The sequence below is a fragment of the Heterodontus francisci genome, chromosome 2 (genome assembly GCF_036365525.1).
Source record: "Heterodontus francisci isolate sHetFra1 chromosome 2, sHetFra1.hap1, whole genome shotgun sequence".
Classification (NCBI taxonomy): Eukaryota; Metazoa; Chordata; class Chondrichthyes; order Heterodontiformes; family Heterodontidae; genus Heterodontus; species Heterodontus francisci.
The window spans coordinates 177,964,415-177,984,226 of NC_090372.1; the positions used below are offsets into that span (position 1 = coordinate 177,964,415).

General features: G+C 41.8%; 1 protein-coding gene across 3 annotated transcripts in view; it reads right to left on the reverse strand.

Moving 5' to 3' along the window:
- mpp7a (MAGUK p55 scaffold protein 7a) overlaps positions 1–19,079 on the reverse strand; it is a 594,283-nt gene extending 575,204 nt beyond the window's left edge. For 2 of the 3 annotated variants that reach the window (XM_068014202.1, XM_068014172.1), the window contains exon 1: positions 18,799–19,079. The gene's annotated coding sequence lies outside the window, so the exon portion shown is untranslated. Of the gene's footprint in view, positions 1–1,920; positions 1,942–18,798 lie in introns of those variants that run through there. The other variant, XM_068014194.1, reaches the window with a different exon arrangement.
- Between the last annotated feature and the right edge of the window lie 733 nt (positions 19,080–19,812).

Consider the following 19,812-nt stretch of genomic DNA (forward strand, 5'->3'; position numbering starts at 1 on the left):
AATATTAAATGTTCCATATTCAAACACAGCTAAAAAAAATGAACTTCATTGACCATCATCCTAGAGCTTCACTTAGGGACGGCTCTGATTAAACACACGAACAGTGAACATTGAGAATTCAAATTTGATCAAGTACACAACAGAATCTTCAGAAATAAGTGCATAAGCATTTTTATTCAATAACATTCCTGCACATATTGGTACACTAAACAAGCCAGATGCACAATCAATTGTGGACCTTCCCCAACCAATTCACGTGTATCGGAACCCGAGTGGAGATCCAGACAAGTACAATAGGAGTTTGTTTGTTCTGCAATATAAAGGCGCGGCTTATGACATATAAATCCATCATATTCAGGCCAAATAACCATATGCTGCATGCTTCACCTTAACACATCATGTACTTGGTTGAAATGAATACGGGTGAGCTTCTGGGTTGAGCCTGCAATACAATAAGGGACATTCCAGAAAGAGTGTTTTTCCATAAACATCCCATCATAAATCCAAGAGAACAAAAGTATGTTTTTGGTCAAATAGTATTAACATCCTTACAGCTCAATTCAGATTACTGCAATTAAGATTTATTGACAATTATGACTATCAGAAATCCAAAATGACTTTACGAGCTTAAATGATGCTTCCCAAATTAGATTTACGGTGTTCCACTTCACGAATAAAGTCACCCAAAATAATTTGTCAATGAACGGTGGAAAAAGCAAAGAACTAGTATTTGACTTTTTAAATTAAACCTAATTATGTAAACAAAGGAAATAAAGGTGTCATTTAATGTTTGAGATCTACTTAATATTTTGTAACTGAGCCAATGAAATAAATCCTTCAAGAAAAAAAAGGCAAATATTTAAGTTTTCTTTCCACCAGTAGTCCCAGCTTTCTTTTCACCAATATTTCATGTCAGGGCCAAAAGCCTTTCCGGTAACCAGTAATGGTTATTATAAAGTGCGAAATTGAAAGGCAATCCATATTGTATATTGTATAAATCCTCTCCAGTTATAGACAATCAAAGCATGAGAGAACAAGTGAGCAGGTGAAAGACTGAATTAAAAAAACAAAAGGGGGAAGGAAAGGAAATGGCTATGTGATGGAAATTACAAGTTCAAATACAGGATATGTGATTGCCCTTCACCCTTTCGGCTTGAAATACTGGTGAAAAGAAAGCTGGGAGAACGAGTGGAAAGAAAAATTAAATATTTATTTCCCTTCTTTTCCAAGGATTTCTTCCATTGGCTCAGCAGTAAAAAAAAATCAAGTAGATCGCAAACTTTAAATGACACATTTATTTATTTTCTTTACACAATTATGTTTAATTTGGAAGTCAAATCCTTGTATGAAGTAGAACATAAATCTAATTTGGGAAGCACTTCAGCTCATTAAAAGTCATTTTGGATTTCTGATAGTCATAATCATAAATAAATCTTAATTTCAGTAATCTGAATTGAGCTGTAAGGATGCTATTACTATTTGACCAATAACATACTTTTGTTCTGTTGGATTTATAATGGGATGTTTATGAACAATTCTCTTTCCGGAATGTCTCTTCCTGTATTTCAGGCTCAACCCAGGAGCTCACCATTATTCATTTCAACCAAGTACATGATGTGTTAAGCTAAAGCTTGCATCTGGTTATTTGGCCCTTCCCCACTGACGCACAGTGGCAGCAGTGTGCACCTTCGACAAGATGCACTGCAGCAACTCACCAAGGCTCCTTCAACAGCACCTACCAAACCCGTGACCTCTATCACCGAGAAGGACAAGGGCGGCAGATGCCCGAGAACACCACCACCTGCAAGTTCCCGTCCAAGCCACACACCATCCTGACTTGGAAAAATATTGCCATTCCTTCACTGTCGCTGGATCAAAATCCTGGAAGTCCCTTCCTAACAGCACAGTGGGTGTACCTACCCCACATGGATTGCAGCGGTTCAAGGCAGCAGCTCACCACCACCTTCTCAAAAGCATTTAGGCTGGGAAATAAATGCTTGCCAAGCCAGCGACGCCCACATCCCGTGAAAGAATAAAAAAACAAGTAGGAGAAAAATCAGTTATCTTGTTTGTAATCAGTTATCTAACCATCTATTATAATTTTACTTTACACAAAAACTATCTGCAACATTCAAACATCCTGATAATAGCATACTCTAATGGTAACTCCCACTTTTTAAGAAAGTAACTGAGCACTGTTAACCTCTCACTAAACTTTCACAAGATTAAATATTAGCTGCTATCCTGTCTCAAGTGTAGCAACTGATCCACAAAATAGGTCCATTTGTAGAAACAATGAGCTAAAGGAAGGAAAACTGCAATTCCACAGAACCATACTCAGCCTGGTTTGAATTATTCCTAGAAATGAGTATTTTCTTGGTTAAAATGTAGCAGATCAACCCAAGGACAATGATGCCCCCAGCACTTGGACAATATCCAAACTGTAAATCAATAGCTCTATAACAAACAAGTTGCCTGTCACACTATTCATTTTAAAACAATTTATTGGCAGTTGCATTCTCTACATTCTTGACCTGAAAAATTGCTTATTTATAATCATAGTCAAAATTCAACACGTTAGAGGTGCTCGGCAGTAATGCTACTGACATTGTTAATCTCATGAATTCAAATGCTTTATACAAAAGCAAGTCAGTTTAATTTGGACTCAGTTAACCATGCTTTACGTTGCAACAAATAATGAACTTTCAAAACACAGACATAGTTTCTGGACAGCTGCTGCACATGTCGATTTAATATATCCTTGTCTGACGCAAAAGGTCAGTTTTGCAAGCTGGCAGCTAATTTTTTTTTTTTATTTTCTTCAACCACGCATCACCCCCACCAAGAGAGCTGGAAAAGAAACACCCGTCAGGATTTTAAACTTACCCCTGCCCACTGAAATAGACACTGCCAAGTGCAGGAACAGGCTACAGTACCTCGCTCTCCAACTTATTTCCTCCTCCTAGTCATGAAACAATTGGCCATCACTCGCAGCCCGAAACTAGGAACTTTCTACACTGAAAATTACTACAAAAAAAACCTACAACATTCCCAAGCAGCCAAAGAAACCCCTGACCGTTCTGCTCTGTGGTCTTCAGTAATTAAGTGCATGCATGTGGAGAAAGCAAGCAAGGAGGAAGAACTCAGAACAAATGCAAACAGAAGGTGACTCAACTAACAGTCAAAATTAGTTGGACCTGTTAAGAGGCAAAACCAATTGTTACTAGATCAGTTCCAGCATCTGTGAAGCAAGGTCAAGGAGCCAGTGACCCAATAAAGCAAGTAGGCTTGCAAATAGTGTTACAGTCCACACACAGCTAGCTCCTGACAGTGCAGAAAGGAATCCAATTAAAATAGCTGTCGAGACCAGCACAGCAAAAGACAGAATATGCAACCACCATAAAAGCTCTATATGGCAACAGAGCAGCCAGACAACAGATTGAAACAGACTGAAGCAAAACACAATTAAGCAAAGAAAGTCGGTGCACAGAAGATTTCAAATCAGTTCCAAAACATTGACATTGTGTGAAAGATTAAGGTTGGCAGAAGTCATGATGAAAGTGGATTGAGTCACCTGCTCACTTGTTCTCTCATGCTTTTATTGTCTATAACTGGAGAGGATTTATACAATATACAATATGGATTGCCTTTCAATTTCGCACTTTATAATAACCATTACTGGTTACCAGAAAGGCTTTTGGCTCTGACATGAAATATTGGTGAAAAGAAAGCTGGGACTACTGGTGGAAAGAAAACTTAAATATTTGCCTTTTTTTTCTTGAAGGGGCGGGGATGCAACACCTTGTCCCATGACCACAGTTTTCTTTACACTTATCATCAAGCATAACAAGTTACAGGCATGGGAGAGACAGTCCATGAGCCTTTGCAGTTGAGTTTCCGTGTGAGCAACTAGCGCAGCATCATCAGTGTAGAGGAATTCTCTGATCAGTACGCAATGTGCTTTTGTCTTCACTTTCAGCCTTGATAGATTGTAGATTTATGGCTACAAACTGCAAAGATAAGGCATTGAGAACTATTCAGGTGCTGAAAACAGTGTTTTGAGATGAGACAACTATCAGCACTTAATTTAGAGATACAGCACTGAAACAGGCCCTTCTGCCCACCGAGTCTGTGCCGACGAACAACCACCCATTTATACTAACCCTACAGTAATCCCATATTCCCCATCACCTCCCTACACTCGGGGCAATTTACAACAGCCAATTTACCTATCACCTGCAAGTCTTTGGATGTGGGAGGAAACCAGAGAACCCGGCGAAAACCCACGCAGACACAGGGAGAACTTGCAAACTGCGCACAGGCAGTACCCAGAATCGAACCCGGGTCCCTGGAGCTGTGAGGCTGCGGTGCTAACCACTGCGCCGCCCACTTAACATCTGCAAAAGTTTAGAATGTTGGTGCAAGAATAACGTCAAAATGAGTAAACCTCACACATACAAGTTTATTCCGATTTGTTGCATTACAGTATTGAGCAAATTAAACATAATAAATGTCAAGAGTAAGTGTGCATTTAGAAAAGTAGGCAAAGCCAATGTGAAAGGGAAATCATGTTTGACAAATTTATTAAGAGTTTTTTTGAGGATGTAACTAGTAGGGTTGATGGAGTGGAACCAGTAGACGTAGTATACCTGGATTTCCAAAAGGCATTTGATAAGATCCAACACAAAAGGCAAGGTAAGGGCTGATGGAGTTGGGGGTGATATATTAGCATGAACGGAGAATTGGTTAATGGATAGGAATCAAAGAATGGGCATAAATGGGGCATTTTCAAGTTGGCAGGCTGCGACCAGTGCAGTGTCACAAGGATCAGTGCTGGGACCTCAGCTATTTACAATCTATATCAATGACTCAGATGAAGAGACAGTGAGTAATGATACAAAGGTAGGTGGAAATGCAAGCTGCGAAGAGGATACAGAGATGCTGCAAAGAAACACAGACAGGTTAAGTGGGTGGGCAACAAGGTGGCAGATGGAGTATAAAGTGGGTAAGTGCAAGGTTATTCACTTTGGACATTAGAATAAAAACAGATTTTTTTTCTCAAGGTGTGAAATTTGTAAATGTTGATGCTCAGAGACTTTCTTGACCTTTTGCAGGTGTTCAAGTGCTAATAATTGTCTCATCTCAAAACAATCTTTTAGGTGCGCTCGACAAGTAACACAGAAAACTGGCATGCAGGTGCAGCAAGCAGTGAGGAAGGAAAATGGCATGTTGGCCTTTATTGCAAGGGGATTGGAGTACAGGAATAAAGAAGTCCTGCTACAACTGTACAGAGCTTTGGTGAGACAACATCTGGAATACTGTGTGCAGTTTTGGTCACCATACTTAAGGAAGGATATACTTACATAGGAGGCAGTACAGCGAAGGTTCACTAAATTGATTCCTGGGATGAGCGAGTTATCCCATGAGGAGAGGCTGAATAAATTGGGCCTATATTCTCTGGAGTTAAGAAGAATGAGAGGTGATCTCATTGAGACTTACAAAATTCTGAAGGGGCTCAACAGGGTAGACACAGAGGCTGTTTCCACTGGCTGAGGAATCTAAAACACACGGGCGCAGTCTCAGGATAAGGGGACAGTCATTTAGGACTGAGTTGAAGAGAAATTACTTCACTCAAAGGGTTGTGAATCTTTGGAATTCTCTACCCCAGAGGGTTGTGGATAGTCCATCATTGAATATATTTAAGGCCAGGATAGACAGATTTTTGGTCTCTCAAGGAATCAAGGGATATGGGGAATGGGCAGAAAAGTGGAGTTGAAGCCCAAGATCAGCCATGATCATTCTGAATGGCGGAGCAGGCTTGATGGGCCTTAAGGTCTACTCCTTCTATTTCTTATGTTCTTATGAAAGTTACTCCATTCCTACTAGTCAGCATATGCTCATGGTTTTATTGAACAGCGTACACAGTGGCTTTAACATAGGAAAACGTCCAATACATAGAATTGTAATCAGACAAAAAAAAAAGGACAAATCCTAGTACTTAACTGACAGTCACCTATAACAAATAATAAGTGATTAACTTAACATGTACCTGGGATGGTACTTTACAAAGTGCCCATACACAACAGATCATATTGGACCAAACAGCACTTTTATCACTGGCTCCAAGTGACTGTTAAACTATATAGTGCATTTTCATATGCTCTAAATTTCTTTCCAGATACACAGTGTAAAATTTTTATCAAAGAACATACCACTAACCTTGTACTACATAAACAGGCTTTCTTGTACATTAACAAAGCTTGGTGGGGGGGCAAAGGACCAGAATACAGATTATTCTGACAGGGTTGGGAAGAGTTGGGAGAGGAAACAGGGCAAATAACGCTTACAGGTACAACGCAAGAAGTTACAGCATGAAACAGTTCATTTCAATAACATTGAACACAACAGCTTGAATTCATTTCACAACTTTAACATACATAACATCCCAAGGTACTTAGAGGAGTAATCAGACATAAATAGATGAAGAGCCAAAGAAGGAAATATGAGGAGGGGTGATTAAAAGCTTGATCAAAGAGGTTAATTTAAGGCGACTCAAAGGTCCTTGAGAGGGTGCATAGGAAAATTACCAGAACAGTTCCAGAGATAAAGGGATTTTAGCTACAAGATTACGTTGGAGAAGGGGGGGGGATTGTATTCAAAGAAACAATTACAGCTGTGAGGAGGAATGATATGTTGGAAGGTTCATCAAATGAGGCCACATGGATTCAGCTAAGGAACAAAAAAACAAAGGGGCAATCGCACTGCTGGGAGTGTAATAAAGATCCCCAAACAAAGTCAGAGGAAGACAGAAGAGCAGATATGTAGGCAAATCTCTTGAGAAGTGCAAGAACAATAGGGCAGTAATAGTAGGGGATTTTAACTACCCCAATATCAACTGGGATAGTTTTAGTGTGAAAGGAATTGAGGGAGCAGAATTCTTGCGGTGCACTGAGAACTTTTTTGCCCAGTATGTAGCAAATCCAACAAGAGAGGGAGCAGTTTCAGATTTAGTTTCAGGAAATGAAGCTTGAAAGTTGGAAGGAGTAGCAGTGGGAGTGCATTTTGGTGGTAGTGATCATAATTCAGTCAGTTTTAGCATAATTATGGAAAAGGACAAGGATAGAATAGGAGTTAGAGTTCTCAATTGGGGAAAGGCCAATTTTACTAAACTGAGGAGTGATTTAGCGAAAGTGGACCGGAAACAGCTACTTGAAGGTAAATCATTGTCAGAGCACTCGGAGGCATTCTAAAGGGGAGATTCAAGGGGTTCAGAGTAAACATGTTCCCACAAAGAAAAGGATGGGACAGCCAAATCTAGAGCCCCATGAATGTCAAGGAGCTTTCAGGGTAAGATAAGGCAGAAAAGGAAAATCTGACACAGAGAACGTAATACTACAGAAAGCCGACAAGAGTATAGAAAGTGGAGGAGTGAAATCAAAAGGAAATTAGGAAAGCTAAGAGAGGGCATGAAAGAAAATTAGCAAGCAAAATTAAGGTGAACCCAAAGATGTTTTATCAATATATTAAGAGTAAGAGGATAACGAAGGAAAGAGACGGGCCTATAAAAGACCAAAAAGGTAACCTACATGTAGGGGCGGAAGATGTTGGTATTGTTCTTAATGAATACTTTGCATTTGTCTTCGCAAAAGAGGGGGACAATGCAGATACTGTAGTTAAGGAAGAGGGATGTAAAGTATTGGATGTGATAAACATAGGGAGAGAGGAATTATTAATGGGATTAGCATCCTTGTAAGTTGATAAATCACCAGGACCAGATGAAATATACCCTAAGCTGTTAAAAGAAACCAGAGAGGAAATAGCAGAAGGTCTGATCATCATGTTCCAGCCTTCACTGGAGACAGGCGTGGTGCCAGAGGATTGGAGGACTGCTAACGTTGTACCTCTGTTTAAAAAGGGAGCGAGGGATAGACTGAATAATTACAGACCAGTCAGTCTAACCTCAGTTGTGGGCGAATTACTGGAATTAATTCTGAGACGCAGGATAAACTGTCACTTAGAAAGGCACAGATTATTCAAGGAGAGTCAGCATCGATTTGTTAACTTGACTAACTTGATTGAATTTTTTTGAAGCAGCAAGGAAGATAGATGAGGGGAGTGCAGTTGGTGTAGTCTACATGGATTTTAGCAAGGATTTTGACAAGGTCCCACATGGCAGACTGGTTTAAAAAAAAAAGCCTATGGGATCCAGGGAAATGTAGCAAGCTGGATACAAAATTGGCTCAGTGGCAGGAAACAAAGTGTAATTGTGGACATGTGTTTGTGACTGGAAGGCTGTTTCCAGTGGCATTCCGCAGGGCTCAGTACTCTGTCCGCTGCTTTTTGTAGTATATATTAACGATTTGGACATAAATGTAGGGAGCATAACCAAGAAGTTTGCGGACGACACAAAGATTGGCCATGTGGTAGATAGTGAGGAGGATAGCTGTAGACTGCAGGAAGATATTGATGGTCTGGTCAGATGGGCAGAAAAGTGGCAAATGGAATTCAACCCGGAGAAGTGTGAGGTGAGGTGATGCATTTGGGGAGGTCAAACAAGGCAAAGGAATACACGATTAATGGTAAAATACTGGGAAGTGTAGAGGAAGAGGGGGACCTTGGAGTGAATGTCCACAGATCCCTGAAGGTAGCAGGACAAGTCAATAAGGTGGTTAAGGCAAATGGAATCCTCTTCTTTATTAGCCGAGGTATCGAACATAACAGCAGGGAGGTCATTGGTTAGGCCACAACTTGAGTTGTGTGCGCAGTACTAGTCCTCATTACAGAAAGGATACAACTGCATGAAAGAGGGTACAGAGGAGATTTAGCAGGATGTTGCCAGGACTGGAAAAATGCAGCTATGAGGAAAGATTGGATAGGCTGGGGTTGTTCTCCTTAGAACAGAGAAGGCTGAGGGGAGATCTGATTGAAATGTACAAAATTTTGAGGGGCCTGGATCGAATGGATGTGAAGGGCCTATTCACCTTAGCAGTGAGGTCAGTGACTAGGGGGCATAGATTTAAAGTGATCAGTAGAAAAATTAGAGGGGAGATGAGGGAAGTTTTTTTCACCCAGAGGGTGGTGGGGGTCTGGAACTCACTGCCTGAAAGGGTAGTTGAGGCAGAAATCCTCAACTCATTTAAAAAGGATCTGGATACGCACCTCAAGTGCAGTAATCTGCAAGGCTACGGACCAAATTCTGGAAGGTGGGATTAGAATGGGTGGATTGTTTTTTGGCCGGCACAGACACGATAGGCCAAGTGGCCTCCTTCTGTGCCGTAAACTTTGTATAATTCTATACTTCTTGGAGTAAAAGAAATTGAGGTGTACAAGATTGTGATAGGTTTGGATAGGGTAGACGAAGAAAATCTGTTCCCATTAGCTGATGGCACAAGGACGAGGGGACACAGATTTAAGGTTTTGGTCAAGAGATACAGGGAGACGTGAGGAAGAACCCATTTTATGCAGGGATTGGTAATGACCTGGAACTTGCTGCCTGCAAGGGTGGTGGAAGCACAGACAATGAATGATCTCAAAAAGGAAACTGGATGAGCACTTGAGGGAACTTCAACTTGGAGGGCTACATGGTACAGCAGGCGAATGGGATTGACTGGATTGCTTTAAAGAGATCAGAGTGGACTCAATGGACCAAATGGTCTGTGCCATAATGCCTATCGAGGAGAGAGGTGGGAAGTCAGAGGGGATTTAGGCAGTGAATTAGAAAGCATTGGGCCTGAACAGCTGAAGGCATGACCACCAATGGTGGGGCAAAGGGAGGATGGAGGTGGAAACACAAGAAGCAAGATGACAGCAGAACAGAGAACTGTCAGGATTGTGTAGGGGGAGGGAAGAGATTCCAGGGCTGGTAAAGGTTAAAGAGATACAGGGGGGTGAGGCCAGGAAAGGGATTTCAACACCAGCACGTGAATTTTAATTTGGAGATGTTTGGGAACTAGAAATCAATGTCAGAGTACAGGAATGGATGCATGCGCGTGACTTGATGTGGGTTAGGACACTGGCAACCAAGTTTTGGATGAGCTTAAGTTGATGGAGGGTGGAGAATCGGAGGCTATCCAAGATAGCAATGCAATAGTCATGTCAGGAGGTGACACAGACATGCAAGTAAGGTTTTACCAACAACGGCTTTAGTCTGCTCAGTGTCTAACTGGAGGAAATTTCAGCATATTCCAAGACTGGAAGTTGTCTGATAGCAGAGACTGTTGAGAACGATGTGGACAGTCAAGCTCGGTCTCAAGATGCATGTTGAAGGTGATGCCACTCCTTTGGATTTTGCCACCAAGGGACTGCACTTGGACGAAGAGGAGGCAGGAGCTAAGGACAGATCCTTGGGGTTGAATTAGTAGTGCAGAGGCTGGAATAGAAGTCTTTTCTGGACAAACTCTGGCTACAATTGATAACTCAATGGGAACTGACGAGGGCAGTCCGCCTGAGCTGGAAGACAGGGGAGAGCCATCAGAAAGAGGATTGTAGGACCAACCATGTCAAAGGCTGCATGAAGGTTGAGCAGCGATAATGCACCATGATCAAAGTCATTCCATGTGACTTAGCTTAAAGTCACTTCAGTTCTGTGGTGGGCTGGAAACCTGATTGCAGAGATTCAAACATGGAGTCACAGAAAAGAGTCTTGGCACAGATTTGGAAACCAACATGTTCACAAAGCAATTGCATTGACAATGGTAGGTAGAAATAAAAGACAGCACCTTTCATGATCACATGGAGTCCCGAACCACTTTATAGCCAATGAAGTATTCTTGAGTGCAGTCACTGTTGCAATTTTGGAAATGCAGCAGCCACAAACAGCAATATGATAATTGCTAGTTAGGAACATCAGAAATAGGAGTAGGCAATTCAGTCCCTCAACCCTGCTCTGCCATTCAACTAAATCATGGCTGATCTTGTACCTCAACGTCATTTCCCTGCACTATCTCCATCTCCCTTGATGCCTTTAACATGTAGAAATCTATCGATCTCTGTCTTGAACATATTCAATGAGTGAGCCTCCACAACCCTCTGGGTAGAGAATTTCGAAGATTCAACACCCTCCGAGTGAAACTATTCCTCCTCATCTCAGTCCTAAATGGCCTACCTCTTATTCTAAGACTGTCCCCGGTTCCAGAGGTCCCCCCCCCCACCCCCAGGAGAAACATCCTTTCTGCATCTACCCTGTCGAGCCCTTTAAGAATTTTGTATGTTTCAATGCGATCACGCCTCATTCTTCGAAACTCAAAAGAACACAGACCCAGCCTCCTCAATCTCACCTCAGAACAATCCCGCCATCCCAGGAATTAAGACTGGTGAACCCTTGTTGTGCGCCCTCTAAGACAAGTATATCCTTCCTTAGGTAAGGAGACCAGAACTGTACACAATACCCCAGCTGCAGTCTCACCAAGACTCTATACAATTGCTGCAAGGCATCTTTACTCCTGTACTCAAATCCTCTTGCAATAAAGGCCAACATACCATTTGCGTTCCCAATTGCTTGCTGCACCTGCAGGTTAGCTTTCAGTGACCCATGAACAAGGACACCCAGGTTTCCTACCGAAGTGGATAACTTCTCATTTTTCCATATTATATTCCATCTGCCATGTTTTTGCCCACTCACTTAGACTGTCTAAATCACCCTGAAGCCTCTTAGCATCCTCCTCACAACTCACATTCCCACCTAGTTTTGTGTCATCAGCAAACTTGGAAATATTACATCTAGTCCCCACATCCAAGTCATTCATAAAGATTGTGAATTAGCTAGGGCCCCAAGAACTGATCCTTGCAGTCCCTCACCAGTCACAGCCTGCCAACCTGAGAATGACCCGTTTATTCCTACTCTCAGTTTTCTATCCATGAACCCAATTCTCAATCGACACCAGTACATTAACCCCAATCCCATGTGCTCTAATTTTGTTTACTAATCTCATGTGGGACCTTATCGAAAGCCTTCTGAAAATACAAACACAACACATCCACTGGTTCCCCTATATCTATTCTGCTCGGTTCAGCCTCAAAAACTCCAACCGGTTTGTCAAACATGATTTCCCCTTCATAAATCCATGTTGACGCTACCCAATCCTACCATTATTTTCCAAGTGTCCAGTTAGCACATCCTTTATTATAGATTCTTGCATTTTTCCAACAACTGATGTCAGGCGAACAGGTCTGTAATTCCCCGTTTTCTGCACCCCCACCCCCCACCTCCTTCTTTAAAATAGTGCAGTTACATTTGCTACTTTCCAATCTGCAGAAACCATTCCAGAATCTTTAGAATTTTGGAGATGACCACAAATGCACCCACTGTCTCGACAGCCACCTTTTTCAACACACTGGGATGTAGATCAGGCCCAGGTGACTTATCAACTCAGTTTCATTAATTTTTTACTAATATAAATTTCTCACTTTCCCATTCTTGCTAGTCCTTTGGCTTTCTAGTATTTTTGGGATGTTTTTGTCTCTTCCTCCGTGAAGACAGACACCAAGTATTTGTTTAGTTTCTCCGCCATTTCCTTGTTCCCCATTACAAATTCTCCTGGCTCTGCCTGTAATGGGCCCACATATGTCTTTGCTAATCTTTTCCCAGATTCTATTTTCTCTTCTTTTTTAAATCAGTTTCTTGGTCCTCCTCCGCTGAATTCTGAAATGCTCCCAGTCCTCACGCTTACAACTTTTTGGCAACTTTATAAGCCTCTGCCTTTGATCTAAAACAGTCTTTAACTTTTCTTGTTAGCGACTGTTAGATCACTTTTCCTGTTGGGTTTTTGTGCCTCAAAAGGAATGTACATTTGTTGTAAACCATGTATATTAATTATCTAAATGCCACTGCCTGTCTACCGTCATACCTTTTAAGGTAGTTTCCCAATCTACCACAGCCAACTTGCTCCTTATACCTTCGTAGTTTCCTTTGTTTAGATTTAAGACCCTAGTTTCAGATTGAATGACATCACTTTCAAATTTAATGTAAAATTCTATCATATTATGGTCACTCTTCCCTAAAGGCTCCTTTATAAACGAGATTATTCATTAGTCCTTTCTCATTGCACAATACTAGATCTAGAACAACCCATTCTCGAGTTGGTTCTTCAACAAACTGTCTAGAAAACCATCTCGTATACATTCCAGGAATTTGTCCTCCACAACCTTAGTGTGAATTAGCTTTACCCCAGTCTGTAGTACCCTTGTTATATACACCTCTAATTTCCTGATTTATAGTCTGCTTTTGACATGTGAACTGAAGGATAAATATTGGTCAGGACACCAGGGATATTTCCCTCGCTCTTCAAAATAATGCCACAGGATCTTTTGCATCTACATGAGGGGGCAGACGGGGCTTTGGTTTAATGTCTCATGGATCTCAGGAAGTACAAAAGGAGGTGATTCAGAGCTACCAAGATCATTGTGATGTCAATGAAATAGGGACATACAAATAAATGAAATATGGTTTCTACAGAGCGATACATTAGAAAAATTGCATATCAGATGCTAAGCTTTTCCTGTAGATAAGGTAGATAGGAAGAAACTTTTTCCTTTAGCAGACGTGTCAATAACCAGGGGGCATAGATTTAAGCTAAAGGGCAGGAGATTTAGAGGGGATTTGAGGAAACATTTTATCACTCAGAGGGTGATTGGAATCTGGAACACATTGCCTGAAAGGATGTTAGAGGCAGGAACCCTCAACATTTAAGTAGTATTTAGATGAGCACATGAAACGCCATAGCATACAAGGCTATGGGCCAAGTGCTGGAAAATGGGAATAGAATAGTTAGGCTTGATGGCTGGCGTGGGCACGTTGGGCTGAAGGTCCTGTTTCTGTGCTGTATAACTCGATGACTATCTAATATTTAGGTGTACATTTACTCATTAATTACTCCAGATATTTGAGACACTAGAAATCTAAATAGAAAATAACGACTAAGATTTGTTTGATTAGACTCAAGCTAATATATTTATTTTTTTTCCATGTGGGGTAATCAAAATTATGACTTTTTTTTTCCAACTGTATTTTCAGAGAGCATCTTGCTACCACTACAAGTCTACCAAATATAGAGGACAGTCTCAATAAGTCAACCAGAATTACAAAAAAAAAATTAACAGGAGAAGGGATTTATTACTCACATGGAATTTCACTACCAAAACTTCATTTCACTTCCGGCGCAGACACGATGGGCTGAAAGGCCTCTTTCTACGCTGTAAAGATTTGTGAATCTGTTCTGTGAACACTTAGTTCTTGCTTTAGCTATTTTGTCCCATTTAACTCCACCTTCTATTTGGCCCACCTCATTTCTCTCTCAATCTCTCATTCTGGCCCATCAATCTGCTCATTTCCAACTGCTCACTCCAGTTATCTTCAGCCTGCTGTGGCCCAAATTTGATCATTTTTGTCTTTCCAACGTGGCTTCAATTGCTACTTTCCAGCACACACGGAATTTCCACAGATTTGAGCGTGAGCACATTTATGATATCCAAAACTACTTGTTACTGCTTAAGTATTTTTCATACTTCAAACATTTTTCAAATACATTAAAATATCTCAATAGCATGCAATACAAATAGGGTCACATAAATTGGCTAAGGTAATACAGTCCTCACGTCACTGGACAAGTGATTGAGATCTGAATTAATAATCCAAAATACAAATAGCCCTTTAGTAGTACAGAACTCGAGTATTGCTGAAAATAGAGACAGGTTGTTGAAGCCTTTCGTCTTGCACTCATCAGGACAATAGCAAGAATAACCAATATAAGGAAAAACAACAACTTAAACTGCATGAGAAGAGTGCCGACTGGTTGGCAAGTGAACTCTGATTGGTAGAGGCATTGCCATGGCAAATGCACCGGTTTACAGTGACTGACAGTTAACAACCAAGCTTTGTTCAAAATTTAAAGCAGGCAGCTTGACTCTGGCAAATGCGCCACAATGCGAGCCCTATTAACGATGTTAAATTGGTTGTCAGGGTTATTCTTAGCACACTGAAGATTAGTTAACAAATGTTATCCAATCACAGAATCACACCTAATGTTGGACACTGTTTTGCAAGCATGGTTGGGTACGGCCCGTACCCGTACCTTGCCCGTTGCAAACAGCAAAAGGGACATGTGCTTGATACGATCCGCCAGTCTTTGGGTCTGTTACGACCAGGTTAGAAAGGGGTCTCGGGTTCCCCCTCAGCCTTCACCTGGTCTTACCTTAACAGGATTTAATTTTAAATACACTTTTTTTTTTTAGTTCCCCCTTGGTGAATCCTTGTTCAGCACTTTCCAATTATAAAGCAAAAAAGCTAGCCAGACAGGCTTTCTTAGGTTTAAAGCAGAAAGGTTGAAATTTATTAAACTTAAACTCTAATTCAGTTAACGCCTACGGATACAGGACGCGCCCAGACCCGCATGCATACGCAATACACACATGCAGATAGAGACAACAACAAAAAAAAAAAAAGAGTAGAAATAAAAGTGGAAAAGTTTGAGGCAATATCTGAAGATGGTTTTGGTCACTGCTCTTAGAGCTCTCTGTAAAGTCCTTGATTGTAGGTAGGTCTTGCTTTTCTTTGGGGCCCAATATTCTTAAACCTTGTTCTATGTAGGAGACTTTTCTCTCGAAGTTCACGTGTCCTCAGTGGGTCCAGAGGCTTGTGAGAAAGAGATAGGAGCAGACAGGAGAAGTCTTCTTCAGTCCAGGGGCATACAGCAGTCTCTCCAAGAGCAAACTGTTTGTACAATTAAGAAAAACCAGGTTGCCAAGCAGGCTCCTCACGTGACCCGCTGGTCTGACCACGTCTGTTCGTAGATTCAGCCATCCCAGCAGTCATTCTGAAATTTGAGCTCCCTCACCTTCAATTCCTGGTACTCAAAGTCCACTGTGGGTTAAAATGGATAAGGGAAGTAACCCCTTTGTCTCCACAAGCACTGTCTGTTAATATGCCAATTTCTTTCCAGCCAAGGGCCAGGTGATTTTTTTTTTTTAAAACAAGTCCTTTCTTCACTTCAGCAACAGTTTTCAAAACAATGTTCATATAACAAAATTAACGTGCCTCATTCTTGGCAGGTCTGCATGACAGGGACATATGGCCTATATACCTAGCATCACACTGGCATTGCCTGGTGATTTACATTGGTTATTCTTGCGATTGTCCTGATGAGTGCAAGATGAAAAGCTTCGACAGCGTCTCTATTTTTAGCATTCCAAAATATGCGTGTTCGATCCCACGATGGCAGTGTAATATTCAGTTGAAAATATCTGGAAATTAAAACCTGGCGACAGTAAAAGTGACCATTAAGTTGCTGAATTGTCATTAACATCCAACTAGCTCATTAATTTCCTTTTAAAGAAGGCAACTTGCCATCCTGATCTGGTCTGCCTCAACGTTATTCCAGTCCCACATCAACATTAATTGTTCTCTGAAATGAACAAGCAAGCCTTTTATTGTAGCCAAACCATTACAAATAACAGCAGTGTGGAACACCTTCACCACACTGACTTCCAACAACTCAAAAAGGCAGCCCATCATTCTCATGATTGGGAATAAATGTTGGCCTTGTCAGTGATGCCCACTCCAGGAATGATTTGTTTTTAAATTGCATAGATACAGTGATGCACTCAGAGCAAATGGAGCAAATTTGAACCAAATCACATGAGGCTTCACAAAACTTTCAGAATGGGTCAGTAAAACAGGCAGAAAATAGCAGTTTAACCGTCATTCCATGCATCGCAAACAAATTTAATCCTCTTATTCACAAAAATTAAGGATATCCTCTAAAAACTATTTAAGCACACTAGAATGAATGCAAACCTAGGACGACATACTACTTCTCAAAACAATCTCATCCAAAATGCTATCGAATGCATTTACAAAATATCACAACAATGTAATGTTCACAGCAAAAAAAAATTTCCCTCCACCATGGTTGTCAGAGCCCTTGACCGTGCCCGTTCCATTTCCCGTACCTCCCAGAACAACGATATGATTCTCCTTATCCCTAAATCCCACTTCACCTGCCTTCATATTCAACACATCATCCTCCACCACTTCTAGCATGACGCCACCACCTAAAACATCCTCCGCTTCCCTTTCAGCATTCCATAGGGACCGTTCACTCTGCGACACCCTGATCCACTCTGGAGTCACCCCAATACCCCCTCCCCTTCCCACAGCAGTTTTCCATTGAAGTGCCGGAAATGTGACACTTGCCCTTTATCCATCCCCCTTCCCATCATCCAGGGCCCCAAACACACCACTGTGCGCGCTACTCATGATGCAGTCTTCTCTGCATTGGTGAGATCAACACAACCTGGGTGACCACTTTGGAGAACACCTCCCCTCAGCCTGCTGACGTGCCCCTGAACTTCTGGTCACTTGACATTTTAATTTGCTGCCCCACTCCCATTCTAACCTCTCTGTTCACAGCCTCCAAACTGTTCCAATGAAGCTCAACGTAAGCACAAGAAAAATCACCTCATCTTCCAATTAGGCACGTTACAGCATTCCAGACTCAAACTGGAGTTCAACATTTTCAGATCATAACCTCTACCCTGATCTTTTTGGACAGCAGCTGTTAGTGATTTTGTTATTCCCATTTACACCTCATTGTTTCTTTACTTGTCCCATTACCATCTCCTTTTTTGTACCATCATTCCTTTTTCCACTTAATCTCTCCTTCTTTCCACCCTATCCTTGCATTTTGTTATTTCCCGCCCCCCTTTCCCTGCCTTTGTACTTGCTAAAAAACCTGTTACATCTCTAACTTTCTCCCGTTGATAAAAGCTGCCTTACCTATTTCCAGTATTTTGCATCTGTATTGCAATAGCCAAGTCAAGAGGCGAGAAAGACGTGGAATTAGGGCCTTTGCAGCAGATGGGCTGAGGTATAACATGTTGTGTGTGTATACCTTTAAGAGGTGTGGCTATACAATCACATTGATCATATAACAGTTATGATGTAACATCACATATGTTAAAATAAACAAATGTATTCTTTATGTTAATGACACCATCTGAAGTGATCAGTCTTTGTGAAGTATATAGTGAAGCGATTGTTTCTCAGAGGTTCTATAACTAACACGTAACAGGGCAGACACAGGCAACTTTATGGTGTTCAAGTTGATGACCTTTTTGAAGGAGACATATGGGGTCAGAAACTCAGCCCTGGGTCAAATACGACATCTCAACTACAAACAGTCTGGTTAAGCCCAAGTGGTTGGAGAAAGGAATGGAATCCCAGGGTGAATAACATAAACCCAATAATCTATTTTTTGGTTATTCACCTACTTGGCACTAAATGCTCACATGAATGAGATACATTTTAGGGATTTGTCAAGAATGTAAAGCAACTAATTCGATGTTGTCAAGTTAAATCTTAGCTCCTGTTAAGCCCCCTCCCAGTCAAAGCGATTCCCAAAACATTCGAGAATCCTCCCAACCCACCCCCTTTTACAAATGCTGTGAAATCAGTGCATTTATGAGCCGTGTTGGCCTTTCACTCTCATTTTACAGACATCAATGACCACCTCAGCAGTCCGTAACCAACTGAAACCCAAACGGTTCGTCAAAACCTAGATTTGATTTAACAATGATCATTCCCGTCAAAAGCTTCAAATTATTCCAATCACAGAACATCTACAATGCACCCAGGAGTTAAAATGTCCTTTGTCTCACATTATTGTGCTTCATTTATCCCCCCGCCCCCTCCAACCCCGCCGAAATAAACACGCAACGCAAAAAAGGTAAATCTATTGTGCAAGAAGCTTTCTGAAACGCTAATACCTCTGGAACTTAGTCGAAGGCGGCTCAACACAAGCTTACCTCTGATGATAAAAGCCTGGTGCGGCACACATTTCTTCTCGAAATTTTACAAATAAAACGAGCATAATACAACAACGACTCAACCCAACTGCCACTCCTTTTCCAGCGTGTGTACACGGAGCAACGCTGGGCTATATCGACATCGTACACTGACTGCCTCACAACAACTGAACTTTCACTAACTGATTAGCGACTCTCTCCCTACTGCCCACCGGCCAAGAATGAAGCGACTTCAATGAAACGAAACGCCGCGTCCCCTAGCGCGCAGCCCCCGCCCCTTACAATTTGCTGGCGGCCGCGCCTGCGCACTTACTTCACCTTCTGCTCCACCGAACGCCATGACTGGTGGACGATGACATCACGTGCCGTCCGCACGCCTGTCAGCCCGCGCGTCGCTGGGCAGCACGTAATATCATGAGCCCGACCTCCACCTTCTGGGAGGTCAGAAATAGGATCGGGAGTCGGCCATTCTGCCCATCGAGCCTACTCTCCCATTTAATAGGATCTTCACTTCAGTTACATCTCCCCGCACAATTCCCATATCCCTTGATACCATCAGTATCTAAAAATCTATCTCTGACTTGAATATACTCCATGACTGAGTATTCACAGCTCTCTGCAGGACAGTATTCCAAAAATACACAACTCTTTGAGTGAAGAAATTTCTCCTCACCATGTCCTAAATGGTTAACCCCTTATTCTGAGACTGTGACCTCAAGTTCTACAATCCCCAGCCAGGGGGAACACCCTCTCAGCATCTATTCTATGAATTCCCCTAAGAATTTTATGTTTCAATGAGATCCTCTCCCATTCTTCTGAACTCTGAGGCAGTTGTTCTCCAACTGAGATCCGCAGGGTCCACAAATAAAGTGCACTCTTTAGCAGCATGTTCATGAGTCAGTGGGTTAAACTGTTACCACACCCCCCTGCCCCCGCCCATCACTCCCACAAGCCCCTCCTCCTCTCTTGCAACCATCACCACATTCGCATTATTTCAAATGTGTGAGGAAGTGC